A 22,391-nucleotide genomic window follows, 5' to 3' on the forward strand; every position below is an offset into this window, starting at 1 on the left:
ATGTTTTAAGATATCTTATCTTTAAGAGACACATCCTTTTAAATTAGTTACAGAAGTGATAAGACTATCTAATCACCAATTGTATACCATTGCCCAGGACAGAGAATTTCTTGAGATTTGGAACTTTCAGAGCTCAAACCAGGAATGCCCCATGCCAGGGGTGATTTCCATCAAAACTAACCAGGATATAAATTGTAAAGTCGGTGTGGCTAAAGATACACTCAATAGGCTTTTGGAGGACAATTGATGAAGCTGTAGTATGAACTTGAAAGTGTCTAAGACTTTTAAAAAATCACATGGACCAATATTGCTTGTATGTGGGAAGATGGAATGGATTTTACTATCAATATTAGGAAGCTCCACAAAAGCAGTGTATCCAGATTTTTGGGGGGGAACAGAAAGAAACTGAGGATAAAACAGACTTATCATCAAAGATAATGCACTGATAATTTTCTCAATAAATGATGTTTGCATAAAAGACAATGAAATAGGCTCATAATGACTTCTTCAAAGTTCATCTATCATTGTAAGGCCTCTGTGTTATTGTACTGACAGCAGAGAATCAACATTTATAAGTGCCTACCACTCATAAAGGCTCTGGGAGGCCTCCTAACATAGTAAAAATATGAAAATTGACCACAACAAAGCAATGAATTCTGTATTTTGTAGAGCTCAGAAGAGGAAGTACTCACCGGTCCAGAGATGTCTGTGAATGCATGATACATGTATGCACTTATCCCAAATTTAACATAATCTACACATCAACAAATATTTAAAATTATGCTTGTCATTTTATTTGACTGAAAGGAATGTTTTGAAAACAGTCACAGAGTGAAAGAGAACTTGTGAAGTTGTTGGGTTTTTTTGTTTAACGTTGCCTGTGCTCTTCTTTCCTTTTGTACAGTCTTCACAAATGACCAAATGTATAGTTTACTTCTTTTCCTAAAAATGTTGAATCGACAATGTAAAGAATGAGAAGTTATTTTAAAGTAACTTTGTAGTTAAATCAATGGTGCATTGATTTATGTAAATCATGTTCCAGATAGCAACAAAGTCCAAATTTCTTAGTGAAAGGAAATGAATTAACCTACCAGTCATCTTTCATTCAAGCTGTGTGATGAATATCTTCATTGCACTGTTTCTCCCCTAGAATGGAGAAAGATACCACTATTCTTGGCAGATTTTAAAAGAAATAAACATTCTAGAACTGATTTATGTTTTCAAAGGCATTGATTCTGACAGCTGAGATGTGGAAGCCTGCAGAACAGGTTTATAAGACCATATGAGTTGTGAGATCATTTGCTACACCCCCCAGAGCGTATGAGCCACATCTTCAAGCTGTTCTTCAGAGGTGAACAATCTAGTGCCCAAACTCTGAACAGAGCAACTGAGAGCAAAAAGGACAGGTTCTTATTGTCATCCTAAAAAGTGGGCCTACTGCCAAGAGCTTTGGTTTCATGCAAGCCCTAGACAATCCCTCGCTCAGAAGCATGAGTGCAGACACTGGTGCAGCAAAACGGGGGATGGCTGCTTCCCAGCTGCCGGATTATGACATTTAAAAGGATGGGAAAAACTGAATGGTAGAAGGTGAAAGAGCCCAATCCAATTTACTTTTTGTTCTGAGAATGGGCCCTGCTTTCAATTATTACTTCTTGTTGCAACTTTTGAGTCTTTCTTAATCCCCCATAGTTACTTGTCCGGCCCTGCCAGCCCCTGTTGAAAACCAGCCTAACTGCTATCTCCTGAGAAGTCTGACCATTCCCTAAAGTGATCATTATCTTTCTGTCCCAGATATTTTCATAGTGCTTTCCAGATACCTTTGCTATGGCATTTGTGACAGACAGCTTAAATCCGTTATGTATTCTGTGTGTGTATTTCCCACTGAATAGGGCTTTTAGACAGCAATGACCCTGTTTTTCTAAATTCCTGCACCTACAATAGATCTGATACCACATGCTCACAGAATGTATTTTAATACTACAGGTGGAACTGAAAAAAATTGATGGGAATTGTTTGCCTTAGTTAAGTTCCCATTGGAAAAATAAAAAGAGCTGGTAGAATATCCTTCAAAATTTGTTGAGCACAAAAAAAAAGAAAAGAAAAGAGTTTGAACAAATAAAATGCACACCCCAACTATCAATTTAGTTTAATTCTCTTTTCCTTGTTCTGTGATTAAACTACAGAACTCTGCTCATTGGAACTATTGATTCTTGAGTTAATTAAATATTGTTTTTTTGGCAACATGATGTAAAAGTTTAGGGATATAACAGATCAGATGTAAAGTTTAAGTTAAGAAACCCAAGTTTTGGACATATCTTTGTCATTTGTTTAAACTTAAACTCCACATTATCAAAATGTTTACCAAATGTGTCCAGATTATAAATGCAGTCAAATGTCAAAGTTTGTATTTTGCTTTCATCCCTTTTATTTCCATATAGGAAAAATGCTGCTCAAAAAGCCTTTCAGTTTATATTTCTCAATGACTTCAGAATTTTAAGGACTAGTGAGATAAATTGCTTTTAAGATATAAAACTTTGCATTCCGGTCCACAGACCTTTGTTGGATATCTGTTTAAGGAGAGAAGGATGGAATTATATCAAGATCAAATAACATTAACCCTTTTCAAAACTGCTTAGAAGAGTATAATTACTATGCTTTTGTCATTTTCTTTCTTTCTCTTGCCTCTTGTTTCTTACCTTCTTGTTCTCTGTCTCCAGGTCAGCAAATTAAGTGAACGTAATTTTGTGACTACTTTCCAGAATCACTTTAAACATTACCTGGGAAAGCGCACACACACACACAAAAAAAACTAGCAGGAAGTATTTCATTTAACCACTGGATTGTTTTATTTTTATGTGTGTTTATATTTCTAAATCCACTGTATTTGAAAAATGTAGATTTCAACTATATGTCACAATTCCTTGGATATCATTCCCACTTGAGATTATTGATGGAAATGATTAATTGAGTAAATATCCTTAAAACTGAACGTGACTTATCATGGATCTTCAAAATTCATGAACTTTTCTTTGGGGGTAATCTGTAGAATATAAACTGAATTAAGTACAAAATTTGCTTTTAGTTTCCATCAGTTCAAATGATCATCAGTTCAAACACACTGTATTCTTTACCATTTATCCAATTGCATCCAATTGCTCCTTCCACAAAAAAGAAACCTATAAAGACTAAATTGATTAAATTATTCCACAGTGAGAAACATTTTAGTCCACCAATATCGAAATCCATATTTTATTTCTTAAAAATAAGAAAAGTCATCTGATACAGTTGAGAATACTAAGCTACAAAATACCTCCCTGTATTTTACTACGTGATTCTATGCGACTTTATGTAACTTCTTTAAAGCATAATGCCAACAGTACTACATTTGCAAAGTGAGGGATTCCAACTATATCATATGACTATCAATCATTCAACAATTAAGCTACCTCATGTTAGCTAAAACTGCACAAATAGCTATTAGTTTACCTATGAGCTAGGTACTATTATTATCCCCATTTAAAAATGAGGAATCTGAGGCTCAAAGTAAACAAATAGATATTGTCCCATATCACACATCTTGTAACAGAGCCAGGATTGAAACCTAAGAAATCTGGTTCCATAAGTGTTTCACTATTAGACTATGAATTCAAAGTTTTCTTCAAACTCTGTGAAATTTGAATTCATAGCTATGCAATTACTTTTAGCCTCTTATAGCTGATCAAGATTAAGTTGGTGTGTAGAAAAAGGAAGCCCAACTTCTTGGTACTCCAGCAGTGAGATGCCAATGCAGATGGATGCTCAGACAACTTCACTGAGGGAGAATTCAGATACCCTTTAAAGCATTCACCCATTTAAGTACAACACTTAGTAGTTTTAATATATTCACAGAATTATGCAAATATTAGTCTAATTTTACATTTTCATCCCCTCTGAAAGCAACCCTCTATGCAATATCATTTCCTTTCCCACCCCTGCCCCCATGTAACCGCTAATCTACCTTTTTGTCTCCATAGATTTTCACATTTTCTACTTCTCATATAAACACATCATATAATATGTAGTGTCTTACGACTGATTTTTTTCATTTACGAATGTATTGTCAAAAATTCACCCATATTATAGCTTGTATCAGTACTTCATTCCTTTGCATTGCCAAATAATACTTGTCTGGATACCACACGCATTTGTCCTTTGATGGACTTCTGCGTTGTGTCCACTCTTGGATTCGTATGAATAATGCTGCTATGAACCGCAGTGGACAAAGTTTTTGTTTGGACATTTGTTTTCATTTCTTTTGGGTGGCCAGATTATTCAGAGAAGCTCTAAAAAGAGTATTCATGAGTATAATTCCTACTTTGCTTCTCTATTTTGGGAATCGTATAAAGAATATTTTTGCAAGGAATATTCTGGGCTCCAGTATTGGTTTAGCCATTGTGTGTATCAGTTTAGCCATTGCCACTGGAACAATGGCTGAGTCCTTCATATCTCAGTGTGGTTGTTTCCTTTTCAAAATGAAGATGCTGGACTAGAAAATTTTAATTTGTTAGATGGAATCCAAAGCAAATGACTTTAGAGTCAGGTGTTTAAAAGGTCTGAGCCAAATCCAGAATATTATAACATAACCCAAACAGACAGTTCTGTCCTCTACTTTACCTTCACAAATTCTCTCCCTGTCATGATAGACAGGTAATCTGCATATTTATATGTAGTTAGGTAATTTGAATCTGAACACAGAATCAGAAGTTGCTGGAGCTGGAAAGAATCTAGTGACCATTTGGGAAATGGTGCAACACTCATTTTAGAGATTGTAGGAAACATTTACCACCTGTGCAAGGACACGTCGCAGTAACGGGGGATCCAGCTGGCCTCAGGCACTGAGCTTTCAGCTCAATCTTGCCATTTCTCCTAATGATTCCCGGGAGCCAACTGACCCAAACGTCTGTAGCTGCAGCCCTGTCTCCACAGAGGAGGTTAGTTTTCTAAACAAAAAATCATTTATTAACTATAAAGAACAAAAAGTTGCTGACAGACACTAAGGTTTTAAGTGTCTAGCATTTAAGTCAAGCTCCTCCACTGCAAAATTCTTCCTTTTTTCATGCCATTGGCATCAGTCAATGCACAATTCCAAAAGGAATGATTCATTTTCCAATCATTCATATTGTACAGGGAGGTTGCTGCAAACATCTACCAATGTTTTCTATTTTTTCCCTTCCTGGAAAGCCTCATATAGGCTCCCTGTTGACACTAATGTTGAAGAAAACAGCAGTGACAAACCATTAGGTTTTCAATAGTCACTCTCTAGTTACTCCCTGCCATATCACACAGTGTATTTCTTTCATAACCAGTTACATGGTCTACAATGATCCTAGCTGTGTGTTCATTTTTTTTACTTTTGTGTTATGATCACCTTTTTCAATGGAAACAGTAGTTCTTTGGGGGAAAGAATCCTGCATGTCTTGTTCCCTGGGTGCCAGCAGCACTTAACCCATTTCCTGGTCTTCAGTGTTTGCTGAATGAAAGAAGGACTAGCAATATGCCAGTAAAAGAATGTATAGCAAGAAGGGAGGAACTCTATAATTTTCTATATTTCAGGGAATGTCTGAATATCTGTAGACATGAATATTGGCATCAAACATGTCCAATGTTTATATCTTAGTCCGCAGTGAAATGAGTTACATTCTATCACTAACCTCTGGACTTAAACATGGTACTGTGAACTTATGAATAATATTATTAATAGTATGACCTGTTCTATTAACTGTTATGAACTGTTATTATTAACATAGTAGAACTATGTCTAATGTCCAGTGATATCTAATGCATGGAGCATATCTTTATTTCATGGTCTAGTGCAAAGAACATAACTTTGGAGATAGGCCTACATTTGAATATAGCTCTACCACTTCCAACTTAGATGATCCTGGGTGAGTAAATTCACCTTAGTCTCTGGATTTTATGTATAAATACAGATATAAGATTTTCTATAAGTTCCCAATACAATATGAAAATATTCAATCTGTCGGTACATTTCTTCATTTACTGAAAGTAACAATGTTACAAAATCAGTGACAATCAGCATTGACTACAGTGGCTGTTCCACAAATGTATTTATTTTTATAATTACTAATCTGGGGCAACTTCAAATATTTACATTATATGAACAAAAATTGATCATGCCCCTAAGCTGGTCATTTTCTAATCACGTGACCAGTATGGGCAACACTCAGGTTTTTAACTTAGTCTTAATGGAGATTCTTCTGCCCTGTTGGCAAGGACTCCCTGCAGACACATAAGACCTTGGTGTGTTAACATCCTTTGCCAACCTTTGTCCAACCCAGTGCAGTGAGTTTGAGAGTAATGCAGCCATGAGTGATAAGACACTGGCTTAGTTTCAGACCTCTATTATCCGTCTCTCTTGTTTTTATGTTCTGCCAAGCACAGCCTAAGAAATTTGAAAGGTAGTGAGTTCCCCATCACAGAACGTGTTGAAACATTAACTGCACAGTAAACGGGAAAAGGGCAATATAGACAGGATCCAGCCTCTGCTGCTCTACCCCTAAAGTCAAAGCACATTATGAGTGAAGTTTGGGGGTCACACATGCTCTGCTCAATAGGCGGTGTGCTTTCTTTGTGGAAGTGGTGATAAAATTGTTCACTGATCCTTAGGTGCAACGTGTATGAAGGAAATGCTAATCAGAAGCCTAGATGGCTCCTGTAAAGTCTGTGTTCTCTACTACTACTTCTGTTACTTTAAAACTTCTGACAAAGTTTATAATGTAGTATCTTGCCAGATCCTCTGAAGGAGAATCTTTTGATGTCCTTTCGTAAGGAGCCGGCTGATCCTTTCCTAAGGAGTGTGCTGACAGACCGCTTTCTGTCACTCCTCAAGGCTCTCTCACTAACCCTGATGAAAGCGAGCCGCCTTGGCCTCTTCCTGCTAGATGAGGTCAGTGAAATAGGTTTGTCCAGGATGGTGGAGGGCCCTGCATTCTGACGGCAGCTTTTAATTTCCTGTTCTCCATCAGCCCTAACAGCCCACTCACCTTCCCCACATTTATTCCCAGACAGTAAATTGACACCCGTTATGGGTCACAGTTCTTTCCTACAGGCTCATAAGACTATGAGTATAGTAGGAAAATGATAACATATGCAATAGATATTGCAGGAGGTGGAGAAAGGTTAAGAAGTAAGAATGGGGCATAAAGGAAGACATTATATCTGCATGGGGCAAGGGATAATTCTACCTGAGCTTCATCCAAGAAGAGAAAAATCAGCAGTTCTCTGCGTGGGGAAGAGGGCCAAGGACCCAGCAGTCTTTGAGGTCCAAGCCCTGCAAACTTCCTTGAGAGTGAGCATCTTGAGCATACCAAAGTGAGGGCTGCAATCAGCTAACAGTACTGATCAAAGAGCCAATAGTTCATATTTGAAGAACTTTACAAGCTGCTTAGTAAATGTAGCCATTCTTAAATATCACATTGTATAAGCTTACAATCAAAGGCATTAAAAACAAAGGTAGTAAATATTCAAACCCTGTAATTTCTTAATTATGTTACTACACCTTACCTTTACGTGTGTTGTTGAGGTTTTCAGGTCTACTGTATCTGAATGGTATAAATATTAAATAATTAACTAAAGCACTAAATACTGTGCATCTCCTTCCAAATACATGCTGGTAGCTTGGATTTGGCCACAGTGGGAGTATTTATGCCAGGAAAAAATCAGCTAACACTGCAAATCAAGTTTCTTCTTATTGTTTTGTTGATCTTCTGGGTGTAGAGAGTGATGGATAAAATGTTAATAAGGACGATTACACTTAAAGTATATCATAGCTCTAGCTATAACATTAATAGCAAAAAAAATAATTGAGAAAGTACATCTTCAGTATTAGGAATTTGTTATCTGATTCAGCAAAGAAGTTGCTTATGTCATTAACTAATGAGTGAAGGTTGAAAATAAGCATTTATTGTTATTGTTCATCTTAGTCATTAATGTCAATGAAAATATCAACATCTATGTCAGAACAATAGCTGTTTATCATCTGCAACCATAGCTTGGCTTCAGATACAACAGTTCAGCAAAAATCAACAAAAGTAGTCAATTAAAATCAAACGTCTATATTGAACTTATGAGAGCATTATATTTATTATTTGTAATTTGTATGCTGTGCATTCTTTACATCAGTAAAATATACTAAACATATATACATATGTATACATGCACACACATATATGTATATGTATGTATGTATGCATAATATACACACACACTTTTATCTCATGGAGAGCAGGTTGCTGAACAACTACAGACACACTACTGTGCACATGTGTTATTTTGTACAGTACACCAGATAGAAAGCTCTGGAGTAGTTAAGGAAGGCATTCAAAAATTTAAGGCAGAAAGTTACATGATTATCTCTGCATTTTAGAAAAATCTGTTTAGCTCAACTAAGGAATAAAGTCAAGAAAACAATTTAGGACACAGTTGATTTAGTTCAGGTAATAAAAATTGAGAGCCATAGGCTAACTTGGAGAAAAGGAAGAGACAGACCTGAGACACACCTTCCAGTTAGAGCTGTAAACACATAGTGGCTGATCAGCTGTGAAAAAGGGGGCAATAGGGAGATCACCTCAGATGTGTGGCCCAGAATAGCTAGAGCACAAAGTAAGTGACTAGATTAAGTGAGAATATGAAAAAAAAAACAAAACCCCCACACACAACTTTTGGGTAAGGATTTAGGAAGCAGGAGCTTTGCTTAGGACCAAGTTTGAAACACTTAGATACTTAAACAGCATTCCAGCACATAGTTGAAGATGAGAGTCTGAAAGAGAGAAAAGGGATATGGTTTGAGTTAGAAATTTTGGAGGCTTAGAAAATAGAGATTGAGGAAGACATAAGTCCTGGAGGGAGTCATGAAAGAGAATATATACCACAAAAAGGAGACAGACCTTGGAATCATCCACATGTAATGGTGAGATGAGGAAGGGGCTTGATAATGGAGATGGAGAGAGTTAAGATTAGAAGAGAATCTCCTCAGGCAAGGGAAACCTAATCAAAAGTGAACAAGTGGGACTATGTCAAACTAAAAAGCTGTACAGCAAAAGACACCATCAGCAGAATAAAAAGGCATCCTATGGTATGGCAGAATATATCTGTAATCAAGGAGTTAACATCCAAAATATATAAAGAGCTTATATGCCTGGACACCACCAAAGCAAGTAACCCTATTAAAAAATGGTTAGAGGTCCTGAACAGACATTTCTCTAAAGAAGAAATACAGATGGCCAACAGGCACATGAAAAGATGCTCCACATCACTAATCATCACGGAAATGCACATCAAAACCACAATGAGATATCACTTCAAACCAGTCAGAATGGCAACTTTCCAAAAGACAAGAAATAACAAGTGTTGGAGAGGATATGGAGAAATAGGAGCCCCTCCTACACTGTTGGTGGGAATGTCAGTTGGAACAAACACTGTAGAAAGCATTATGGAGGTTCCTCAAAAAACTAGAAATAGAAATACCATTTGACTGAATAATTCCACTTCTAGGAACTTATTCCACCCCCCAAAAAAATCCCTGATTTGAAAAGATACATACACCCCTACGTTTATTGCTGCATTATTTACAGTTGCCAAGATATGGAAGCAACCAAAGTATCCATCAATAGATGAATGGTTAAAGAATAGGTGCTACATATACACAATGGAATATTATTCAGCCATTAAAAGAAATGAAATCCTGCCATTTGCAACAACATGGATGGATCTAGAGGGTATTGTGCTCAGTGAAATAAACCAGGTAGAGAAAGACAAATACCATACGATTTCACCTATTTGTGGAATATAAAACCAGGAAAATAGAAGGAACAAAACAGCAGTAAACTCATAGACACTGAGAAGGGACTATGGTTACCATGGGGGAGGGTTTGGGGTGGGTTGGTGTGGACTGTGAAGGGGATAAAGAGGCACAAAAATTCTCAATCACAATTTAAGTTGGTCATGGGGATAGTCATACAGCATGGAGAATATAGTCAATGATTCTGTCACATCTTTCTATGTTGATAGATAGTAGCTGCACTATGGGGGTGAGGAGTTAATAATATAGGTAACTGCTGAACCACTGTGTTATATACAACATAAGATTGTGTATCAATAAAAAAAGAAGAAGAAGAAGAGAATTCAGAGAGAGTGAGGCCACGGAAATGAAAATTTGGAAAAGACTTAATCAGAGGTATCAAATACAGCAAAGAGTTGCCAAAAAACAAATAAATAAACAAATAAAAACAGATTCACTGAGGACAGTGGGATGAATTTAGATTATCTGCTATGCCAAATGCAGTAGGATTCTGTTTTCCTCATCAATTGCTGCATTACCAACTCCCACCACAGATAGCAGCTTAAGACAACAATTCATTACTTCTCATGATTCTGAGGATCGGCTGGGTTTGGCTGGGTCCAGCTGGGTCCTTCTCCATGTGGAGGCTGCCGGAAAGTCCAAGATGACCTTACTCACATGTCCATTGTCTCCCCTGAGGTGGCTCAAACAGCTGGGGGCAGGCTGGGCCTCTTTCTCTCCCTTAGGAATCTCCCGTCCTGCAGAGACAGTCAGACTTCTTGAAATGGCAGTTAATTTCTGACGTAACAAAGAAGGACTCTTCAAGGTCTCCTAAGGTCTAGGCTCAGAGGTTCCAGAACATCCCTTCTGCTACATTCTTTCAATCAAAGTAAATCAAAGGCTAGCCTAGGTTCAAAGGGTGAGGCACACCTCCCCCCCTGCTGGATGGAAGGAGCAGCATGCATGGACACAGAGAGGGTGACCGTCTCTGCAGACAATCACTCCATGTATTCTTTTGTGCCACGTGAGTGCCTCTAAGTGTTGGGCCCTTTCTTACTTTAGTCCAGGAAGCTCCAAGAGTCACATGATGCTCCACAGCTCTCACTTACACACAAGAAAAACAAAGACTCTGTATCTGAGATCCGCAAATGAGCTCTCATCCAGGTGCAGGTCTCAGCAGTCCAGGAAATGCATACTTAAACCTAACGGCAAGATCTGGAATACAATGTGGGAATGGAGCCAAGGATAAATGAACACACCACAGATACTCATCTCTATAAATCTTCAAAAGCACAGCTTACTAACTTTCCCACCCAAGAGCCTGAGTACAAACATCCTAACAGCCTCATTCATTTCTTTGCTTTAGCTCCCAGACATCTTCGGATCACTTTCGGCCGTGAGGTATCAAATAACATGACAAGCGGTGGGGAGACTTTCCATATGAACAACAGGTTCTTTGTCTACACTGAATGTGCCGGAGCAATTACCTTAGTGTGCAGAGAAACTGTTAAACAGGACAACGCTTTGCATGACAAATTTTCAAGAAATATGTTGGCCATATTACATTATCTGTATGGCATATTTCATAGCCTAGTTTGAGATGAATCTCCTTGCTGACCACCCATACACAGGGGGCCAGCCTTTTGTGCTATGTTTCATGTATTTCTAAAGTAAACTAAGCTCTGATTCCTAGTTAGGTAACTTGAAGCACTGCTTTATTTTCCCTTTTTTTGCTTTCAAATATACACTCATAGGCCAATTTTATTACTTTAGAAATATTTCTTAGAACTAATTTCCGTAACAATAAGACAACCCCACAGTGCAAAGGTTTTACATATGTAAGTAGTAATTAATGTATGAATGCAAACACTTTTAAATTCATGATAAAATTTCTGACCCATATCAAAAATGATCCAGAAGTGGTTTGCTGCATCACAGAGCAAAAATGTAGGCCACACATTGATGGAATAATATCTATAACTAACCCAGGATTTTTACTCAGAATATATAAAATAACATCTATACATCGATAAAAATGATTATCTAATTGAAAAGTGGTTGAAAAACATCAAAAAGTATTTCACAGAAAAATAAAGGCAAGTAAGTCATAAACTTACATAAAGAAGCTCACCTCTTTGAATAATAGAGAAACTTTATATCTTAAATAGAATTTAATTTTATATTCATGAATTTAATAATAATTAAAATTAAATGAAAATTTATCAATGTTAGGTTTATAGGGTATGGAACAGCTAGAACTTTTCATCCTATCATCAGTGGCAGTATGATTGACATATTCACTTTTTTGGGGCCATTCTAATAAGAATGAACTTACACATGGGTGGTTATCCATTGGGGTTCTCAGGAAAGCCACCCACTAAAATGCAAAGGAAATATTTTTAATGTGCGCAATGAAAACATGTATTTTAATTTTATTATTTTCCTTTAGACTGAAGTGATTCATTTTACTCAATTTTAACTTTATATAGCATAACAAAAATGTTCAAAATAAATAAATGAAACAAAAACTAAAATAAAACTCATTACTAATCTTATGTTTGCCTGTGGACATGAAGTAGAATAAAGATATCAGGCTTAACTTCTACATTCTAGGAATTAATAAGATAAATAATTACAAATATTCAGGACATATGCCTCACCATTAAGTTAAGGTTTTAGTTTATGTGCAAGTAAAAAGGACTAGTGAATGATCTGTTACTAGTAGTGTCTGCATGGGAGGAATCAACACTGCTTTTTTTTTAATGAAAGGAAAATTTTTTGGAGCGATTAGGCAAGTATATGTTATGTATTTAAATTTTCTGAACACTAATGCAATATATAATTACTATGAAATCAAATATCAGCAAAAAAATAAACTATCCAGATATTACTATTAATATCTTATTCCACATAGTTCATATTTTTACCTTTTATTTTTATAGTCTTATTTTACATAATTGGTATATGTACTATTCTTCAATAAGCTGTTGAATAGTCTATCATAACAATGTATCAAAATTAATACACTTGGCTATTTCATCATGGATATACAGAGCTAATATTTCCTTATGAACAACATTTTGAAAACATCATGAATTAATTTATATTCCTAACTGACTAGGGACATTGTCTTACTTGGAATTGTTGGGACAAAGAGTTGATCATATACCAAGACTACTGATTATGTAAGATAGGACCATTCAGAAGTTCCTTTGAATGATTAAAACAACAATCTTGAGGTGGAAAGGATCTTCTAGATCTAATTTCTTAGATGACTCCAGCTGATAATTACCTCTTCTTCCTCTGAATGCCATACCAATTATTACATGTATATTTATAAGCATATGAAGTACTGTCTGTCCTGACATGTAAATATTACATGTGTGTATTTCTTATGTTTCTAATAGGTATGTTCTGGATTGTAAATATCATGTCACACAAAGTCTCAAGTAATTATGTGTCACCAAACACAGAGCCATGCTGGGTATGGTGTTCATACTGTACTCTGCAGGGTTCACAGTAACTCAATGAATGCTTAGAAAAGTTAGAGAATGAAGACAACACAGAAGGAGAGGGAAATAATGGTAGAAGTATTTCAGTGAGTACTTTCAAATACTTAACAGTGAGACAAAATAGAAAAATAATATGTGATATTTTTTGACAAAATGAGATGGACTGTAAAGGTCCCAAAATTATAATATCCCATTCTACCTTTCTGCTAAGCAAGAAATAATTTTTCTCTTTTGGTTGGGAGAGTGATCTTACTATAGTGATAGCATTTAAAGTCAGAAGAATGGATAAAACAACCAAAGGAAGACTGTAGAGAGTTATGAGAAAGTCTAGGATCTGATCCTTGCAACTTCCAAATTTTACAGTATAGTTAAATAAGGAAAAGCCAGAAATGCATAGAAGGAACAGATGCAGAGATAGGCCCATGAAAGGCAGTAGAGGAGATTATTTTGGGAAATATTGATAGTATAACTATGTCAAATGCTTCTGAGAATCTTAATGGCACCAGCAAAAAAGTCTAATGGGATTTGGAAAAGTGTAAGTCACTGTAAGATCAGTTTTGTTGTGCTGGATACAGAAACCAGAATGGAATGAGCTGAAGCATGGCTGGATAGTGAGCAAACAGAGGCAGGACACAGTATAGCATTTTCCATAAAGTTTGATTACAAAGGGGAGTAGAAAAAATGCAGCCCTAATGGAAGGGGAGGTAGGTGAAGGAGACTTGTATTTTTTCTAAGATGTGTATCATTAGAGTTAATTTTTCTACAAGAATGATTTGTAGAGAGAGAACAATGAGTCATGAGTGATCGGTGGTAATAGTAAGGAAGTTCTTAGAGACTTCGAGGAGAAAGCTCTTGTAGTTAAACATTTGTTACTACATATTAGGATGGCAGGTTTTTCAGCTATAGAAATTTGCTAATTCTTCCCTAGTTTCTCTGTAAAATCTTTGATGTAAGAGTTCAAGAAGTTTACTCTATGTACACACTTGAGGCGATGTCTACAAATGCCAGTTGTTATGTGAAAGTGAAAGGTTCAGCGGCGTCGTGATAAAGATCAAAGGAGAGACTGTGCTGTTGACACCATGCATACCTTTTTTACTGTTCCTGGAGAAATCGCAGAGCATCTAGAATAAACGAGAAGCAATACTAAGCAGACTTTAGGGCTGCAGCCTAAGTAAGCAAAACAAACGTCCATTATATCAAGATAATGTAAAGTAATGTGGACAAAGAACAGATGTGAAACAAATTCACTTTGTTTCAGGAAGCATGGCAAGTATACCTACTGAAATAATCAGACCAAAATCTTTCTGAAAGCATAATCCATAAAAATAAATTACTCACATTTTGTATGACCCAAACCAGAACTTGAGTGGTTTCAAAATTCCCAAATTCCCCTCTTCTGGATACCAGTGAGAGGATTTTTTTGTCTTCTGTTTAAAAATAAATGAGATTACACATGTGAAAGTGCATAAACCTGCACCTGGTATATAGCAGGCATTTAATAATATGCTAATGAAATCTGAATCTTTACCCCAAGGGAAGTAAGCCAAGGAAGTAAGGGGCTATGACATTTGACTCTTTGTGAGACCTTTTGTGATTAGGATTCTAGTGAAACTATTTTATTTGGTTTGATTTATCTTATTTTTAAGGATACCAAATATTAAGTAAATACTTCATAGACTGGAAACAGTGGGGAGGGGGCAGTGAATCAGCAAAATGGGACGTTCTATAGTGTAAGTCTGGGGAGAAGAAATCCCAGGGCAAAATACCTCTAAAACCAAAATCAGTCAAAGGGAGAAATAAAGTTTAAAAACCCATTTATTGCTTACAAAATGCAGTCCGGGCCGTTTCTCTCTCCTGCTCCAGCAGAAGCCAACCAGTCCCCTCCCCCTCACCTCTCAGGTTCAGATAAGCCCTCGGTTGCAGGTAATTATCCATTGATATGGAGATTAATGGCTCTCCACACGAGGAACATCTATTGATACGCAAATGTACTAAAGCCACACTTCTCTCCACGCCTGAGGATGCACTGAAGCCAGGCAAGATATTCTGGAAATATTATAATTTTACCCATGTATAGACTTGAATGTGAACTAATGCTTGAGCCCATCACACATAGTGTGTAATATGCTCTTGTTTAGACTAAATGGTAAATATAATTCATTGCATCCAATTTATATACTTTGCTTTCCACAAATAACTCTAGTCTTAGCTTAGACTAGAGAGTTATTTATATTTCTACTTAGCTGGGAGGTATATGAGTTGAAATGAAAAGCACTAATCCCCACTAATTATCAAGATCATTTTGAAAAAATTGTTCAACCAAATTTGATTGAATGAGAGGACTTTCTTATAAATCTGAAAATGGAATGTTCATAAGCAGTGTTTGCAAGCAGCCTTGGCGGTCACTAAAATTTTATGAATTTAATGCATACTCAAACTGTGTATTATGTTCATATTAAATATGTATTTCCAACAAACAAAATCACAGCAAGAATATGTTTAAAGATTTTAGGGTTTTCATGAAATACATCTCTTTTCTGCTTTGTAGCTTATCTTCTTTAGTAGAACATATGTCTTGAGCTATTTCTTTTGTGCCAGAAAATATTTTGTTCCAAATAAGGCACTGTTATTGTTATGATATAGTTTCTATTATGCCACTGACTCTGGGTTATATTGATCTTAATTTACAAAAATATAATTAATTGTTTGTGTGTATTTTCATGTTTTAGAGAAGTAACAGAAAGGCTTATGTGTCATGGGCCATGGATTTTACCTGCTGACTGGATGCATAATGAGGAGATGGAATTACATTCATCGGGAGAAATAGTAGGGGGCAGGAAGTGAGAAGGAAAGGTCTTGGAAAGCCAGTCTTCCTGTTTGCCCTGACTCAGGAGTCTCAGCAAAGACAATTGACAATATTGTCAAGTGACAAGATAACTCCACCACTCCAGTTGCACGTTAGCGAAAGACATTATATGTAGCTTGATAAAAAGATGCCTGGAAGACAGAGGGACAAGCCTTGAAATCCCCAAATTTTCAGAACTGGGTTATAGGAACCAGTTGTGTTCTAAGATTCCACTATTTCTTCTATGGCATAATTGAGAAATCACTGTGTAAGGTCTATTCCGCAGTCACAGAGGACAGAAATCAGGCAGGACACACCATGCGACCTGCCGGGCCCAAGCTTTCCTGGTGTGCCCCGCCGCTCTTGCTTAAGCTCAGACTCAGAGGGGAGGCACCTGACTGTAAATGAAGCTTGATTATCGGCTGAAGGATCTTTTTTGGACGTGACAATTTGAAAAGAATGTGGAAGTGCCTATTGTAGAGGAGCCTGGAGGGGGAATTCCAACACAATCAACTCTAACACTTAAATGTGAGGCAAACATTATCTCAGCATCTTGATTAAGTAACCATGGACTTGGATCTCTTGAAAGAATTTGAGGCATTTTCCAAGAAGTTTAGGGTAGGTTGATTATTTCTCTTTAGTTGTTAGGAAATAAAGTGGTGAAGACCACATATTCAATCCTCAATTTCCTCTTCTGTGAAGGGATAAAAATCTCTCAACACATCACACACTGAAAAAAATTTCACACCACACCTGATCATCTGCATTTGCTTTCTTACAGCACTAAACTATGTTTTGTACCTTTATCTTGGTAGGTACCTACCTACCACTTCAGCATTTTATTAAAAATAATAATAATAATAATAAGGGAGAAATGTGGGATTCACATATAAATCAAGTATAAAAATCAAACGAATATTCATATTTGACCTGTTTGTTTATAGTTCATAATGCGTGATCAAAACCAAAAGTTTCTGTGACAACTGCCCTTGTACTGTTCACCATGTAAGAACTTATTCACTATGTAAGAATTTGTAGACCATGTAAGAACTTGTTCATTGTGCTTCAGAAGATCCGAGACTGATGAGAATTAGGCTTAGGGTGGATTAATGATTCTGCATTGAGTCCCCTGTACAGAATTTTATTGTTGTTAACTGTTAACAACCATTTGATCAATAAATATGAGAGATGCCCTCTCAAAAAAAAAATAATAAAAGTAAATAAATAAATAAATAAATAAATAAATAAATAAATAAATAAAATTTCACACCAAAAAGCTGTGGCCTAGAATCTAGTCAATTAAATTACTAGGGGGGAAAAAACCTGTATTTTTGGCATTTTTATACTATCAAGAAAATCAGCTCAAGAAGAAATTAAGTATTCCTATATTTCTCCAATACATTTTCCCTGAGATTTTTAGGTGAGAATATCTTGAAGTAAAAATTTAGATGCTACCACTCATGTCCATGCCTAGAACTTCCCACTGGTACTTTCTATGGAAACGTATGGTATCAAAAAGCTGAACACCAGAACTTAGTGGTTCTCAAAGGTGTCCTTTCAGGTGGAAAGCAGAGTTGGCCTTTACCTGTCATCTAATAAGAGTTTGTTGTAAGTCACTGTGTTTAATGTGCATTTTAAAGTATTGATTGTCAAAGATTCTCCTCATCAGATTTAGTGGTCATTTCACGTTTACATCATACAAGAAAAAAGACCTTCCATTCACATAGTTTCAGTTTGGAATATTCTGGAATATCTGGATGACTTAATGTAAATAAAATTGCAATATTTCCAGAATCTCTCACCTGGCCTTAGCGCATCTCTGTATCAATAGGTGTTTCTAGAGCGGGGAGAAGTAGTCCATCTCCATATCAATAGATAATTACAAGGGAAAGTGAGGGCATATCTGGATCTGAGAGGTTGGGTGGGGCTCTTTGTCTGCAGCTGGGTTGCAAAAGACACAGGCGAGCAGAAGGGGGTGACTGCTTGTAAACAATAAATGGGTTTCTCCCACTTTACCTCTCCCTTTGACTGATTTTGGTTTCAAAGATATTTAGCCCTGGGATTTCCTCCCCAGAGTTACACTTAAGAAGCCATCAAATACTCCACTTCTGCTTCTCCTGCCCATCTTTGATCATGTCCTCTGACATCCATGCACCCCAAGCTTCAGCAATGTTCAACGTCCTGCCAATATCTAAGCATGCCTGGTCTCCCGTTCATCAGAAACAGCACACCTACTACTTCTGCCCATACTTCCTCAGTTTTCTGGAAACTCCAATCACATATCATCCCTCCCCAACCTTTATCAGTTGTCATAAACTCTTCTAGGCAGGACTAATCATTCCTTACTCTGTAAAACTCTCTTAACATTTTGTGCCTCTATTAGAGTATTTATCACATCCTACTCTATTGCTGATGAGGTCAACTATCATGTCATTTTCTTCACCTCTAGAGGCCATCTCTATTTCAATAGTGGTTCACAGGGTCATGTCATGCTGGTGGGTAGTCAGTTGCATGGGATCATATTCTAAAAAGATGTGCAAACCCCATAGGTTTCAGGAGAGTATTCTCTGAATGGCTACCTTGAAGCGTCTGTCACTGGGTTTGAGGTGGGGCCAGGGAGGGGAAATTCCACAGCATTCCAGCACACCTCTGCTAAGACATTCTCTAAGCTTCTTCAAACTCAGTTCTTTTGTATGTTTATTCTGGACATCATTACAAAAGGTGTGGGGGAAGGTTTCATTTCTACAAGCCTTTAATGGTACAGCACTTGGTTTGAACTGTGCACACAGCTGCTAAATATTTTGTTTTTGACCTTTGAGGGCTTCAGCTAAAACTGACAGAAAGTTATTTAGAGAGGCAAGGTGGTCCCGGGCAAAAGAGTTCTGGAGAAAACACTTAAATTTCTCAAATGCCTTGAGTGGTGTTTGAGGGCCTATAAAAATTGCTGTGTCTCCCAAGAGGGCAGAAAATTAAACCTGTGGGCCCAAGCAGAGTCCCTCCACCACAGAGATGCACATCAGGAGGAAATCACTGGACAGTCCTTGGGATGACTGAAAGAAGAAATGCTCATGGCTTGGTGGATCTCCTGTAATAGTGCCAATGCTGATTTGAGGGACAATCCAGGGCCCAGACTAACCTGCACAGTGACACCGTGTAAATTGGACAAAGGCCCGCTGGACTCCATGCAGGGCACAGACTGAAGCAGAGGTCAGGTTAGACTGTAGGCCAAAATGGCCCCCTCGCTGAGCAGTATTATATGATCACATGATTTCATTCTTTGTTTTGAATTTTTCTTTAAAATGAGTACCTGTCAACACACTGAGAAGACAGGAGTGAATTCACTTCCTAGAACACTCTTTAATAACTTAGGATGGTATTTGAAAAGCAAAAAACCATAATCAAACATAATTTCTTTTTAAACAGCTGTTAAACGCATGTATCAGCAAAGAAGAAAACATTGAGAATTCACCCTCATCTCCATGCCATCCTTGAAGATGAATCACAGTGCCTTGAAGATCTTTGAATTTAAGATTTTTCAGTCTGGTGTCACAAAATAAACATCCCTTAACAAGACCGCATGTGACTGGCTGCTTTGAAGACACAGACTAAGCTGTCATAAAAAGCATTTCTATTAGTGATCTGTGGCATATGTTTCTACAGTAAGAGTTGATACTTAGTAGAGAAGCATTCTTACATGTATACTTAAAACAATTGATTACCATGCTTCTTTATATCCGGGCTCGCATGATTTTCATATCTGTGGGAGGCTGCCTCCTTCCTTACGTATAAATATATGAAACCCAAGATCCTTGCTATCCTTTTCTTTTAATATGATCCCCCTTTTAAAATCCCTCGTACTTGCTCTGGGGTCATGGCAGAGATTTGCTTAGCTCCAGCTAATGGCTTTGGACTGACTTGTTTAGAACAGTAATGGGAAAAGAGAGGAGGGAGGAAAATGATTCGCCAATTCTTAAGTTGCTGTCCATGAATTCTCCCTCTCCCTGTGCCTCTCTCTTAGCTATTCCCTAGTAAACTTGACATACCCACCTTCCAACTTATGAGCTTTTTTCCCCTTGTTATTGCAAATAAATACATAAATAACTATTTGTTATATAATTCATATATTAAATTATATATAAGTAAATACATGGCATATAAACCATCAATAGGTTATCATTTTTATGCCATCCAACTTTATTTACATTTACTTTCATTTTCACCATTATTGTTTTTCTTTCTACCACCTGGCATCACTGATCTTCCATCTGAGGTCCCATATATTCCTTCTAAAGAGGTTTTTTCTTCCCATTAGTAAGCTCTGCTGGTGATAATTCCTTCAGCATTTGTTTGCCTGAAAATATTATTTTTCTCAATTTAATTTTCTAAAGACATTTTTTGCTGTGCACAGAATTCTCATTGGCAGTTATTTCCTTTCAGCACTTTGAGAATATAGTTCAGCTGTCGTCTGATTTCTATTGTTGCTGCAGAGAAGTTAGGTTTTAATTTGACTGTCACGCAATAGAATATAATTTCATCACAGTTTTCTTAACTTTCTGATTGCTTATATATTTCCTCTGTCTTTAGTTTGCAGTAGTTGCTGATGTGATTAGGTGTGGGTTATTTTCTTTTTTATTAACTTGCTTCTTGTTAACAGTTTTTTTGAAGAATAGTTGTATATCTTTCATCAGTTAACACAGATCGCATCCATTATCTCTTCAAGTTGTTTCTGCTCCTTTTCTTCTCTGTCCTTTAGGATTCTACTGCAGTTATGCTAAGCATTCTTATCCCACCCTGCATGTGTGTTTTCCCCCTTATCTTTGTCTTTCTATGCATTATTCCAAATATCTTCACTAAGCTTTTCCACTAACATTCTTTCTCAGCTCCTTTTAAATCCACTGAGCTCCTCATTACAGTTATTTTAATATTCACTTCTAGAATTTCCATTTGTTTACTTTTTATAGTTTGCAGTTTTCTCCTGAAAATTTCAATTCTGACTTTTCTCACCTTACAGGTGTATAATTCTTGCAAATTTTGTTTCTGATACTTGGAGCCCCTGTAGTCCTGTTTCTGTCTGCCTTAGTCCATTCAGACTGCTGTAATAAAGTAGCACAGACCAGGTGGTTTATAAACAATAAAAATTCATTTCTCACAGTTCTGGGGGCTGGAAGTTGAAAATCAGATGCCAGCATGGTCGGGTGAAGGCCCTCTTCCAGGCTGCAGACTTCGCCTTGTATCCACACACACAAGAGGCTAGAAAGGTCTCCATTATAAAAGCATTAATCCCATACGGTATGGTTCCACCCTGATGATTCCACCCTCATTCCCCAAAGGCCCCACCTACAAATACCATCACCTTTGTGGTTTAGGATGTCAACATATGAAATTGGAGAGGACGCAAACATTCAGACCATGACACTATGTTTTGTTGTTGTGACTGGTTTTCACTTATTCTGTCTTGTCTCCTCATTTGTCCGGTTATGTTCAGATGATCTGGATATCAATTCAAAAATTGTTTGGAGAAATAACTTGAGACCAAACATGGGATCTTGTTCCAAAGTCTTTTTGGTTTGCTTCTGCCAGATGCATGGAGACACTAGAAACCTGGGATTGCCTCAGTCCAAATTGAGGGACTGAGATTAGTTGAACCTGAGCTCCACTCTGAATCCTTTGCAGTCCCAACTGTAATGTGAGAGAGGTCCTCCAATTCCTCCTCTTTTGGAGGTTCCTGGATTCCAGTCCCCAAATGCCTATATACACCAGATTGTTGAAGTGTTTACTTCACCTCTGCATTCTTGGCTCTCTTGTCCTGAGTGGCACATACTCAGAGGAAAGCACCCCAAATCCTAGGCTGACCTCACTGGGGCTTTTTCCTCTCCCAGATTCTTGTCTGGCCAACTTTAACTCTTTTCCACTCTCCAGTATGTTCAGAAAACATGATTTCTGCCCCTGCACCCCAGTGTTTTAGTTATTTGCACGATAGTTTGGGTACAAATTATCCAGTCTACACTACTAGAAGCAGAATGCCTCCTTTAATATTTTGTTCTTTTTCTTTATTTTTTGTATGTACAGCTTGATGAATTTTGACATGTGTGTACACTCATGTAACCATTTTATCCACAATACTTTAAATGATTCTTATAGTACTCAAATATCATTTGTGATCTCTTTACTCTGAATATGTTTGATCCATTTTTAA

At 37.0% G+C, this 22,391-nt stretch overlaps 2 long non-coding RNA genes across 3 annotated transcripts; one reads left to right on the forward strand and one right to left on the reverse strand.

Annotated features, from left to right (window-relative positions):
* Window positions 1-784: 784 nt before the first annotated feature.
* On the reverse strand, window positions 785-10,653 carry LOC118970396 (uncharacterized). 2 transcript variants are annotated; one of them, XR_012124921.1, is made up of 4 exons: window positions 10,517-10,614; window positions 7,564-7,601; window positions 1,092-1,146; window positions 785-942 (listed from the first exon to the last, which is right to left on the reverse strand). It is a non-coding gene; the product is annotated as an uncharacterized lncRNA (long non-coding RNA). The 2 variants fall into 2 exon arrangements; XR_005058316.2 differs by lacking the exon at window positions 7,564-7,601 and having other exon boundaries at window positions 10,517-10,653.
* An 80-nt stretch (window positions 10,654-10,733) lies between these two features.
* On the forward strand, window positions 10,734-20,144 carry LOC140846215 (uncharacterized). The gene is made up of 3 exons (XR_012125167.1): window positions 10,734-10,862; window positions 16,080-16,813; window positions 19,619-20,144. It is a non-coding gene; the product is annotated as an uncharacterized lncRNA (long non-coding RNA).
* Window positions 20,145-22,391: the final 2,247 nt, after the last annotated feature.

Source organism: Manis javanica, chromosome 14 (assembly GCF_040802235.1).
Source record: "Manis javanica isolate MJ-LG chromosome 14, MJ_LKY, whole genome shotgun sequence".
NCBI lineage: Eukaryota > Metazoa > Chordata > Mammalia > Pholidota > Manidae > Manis > Manis javanica.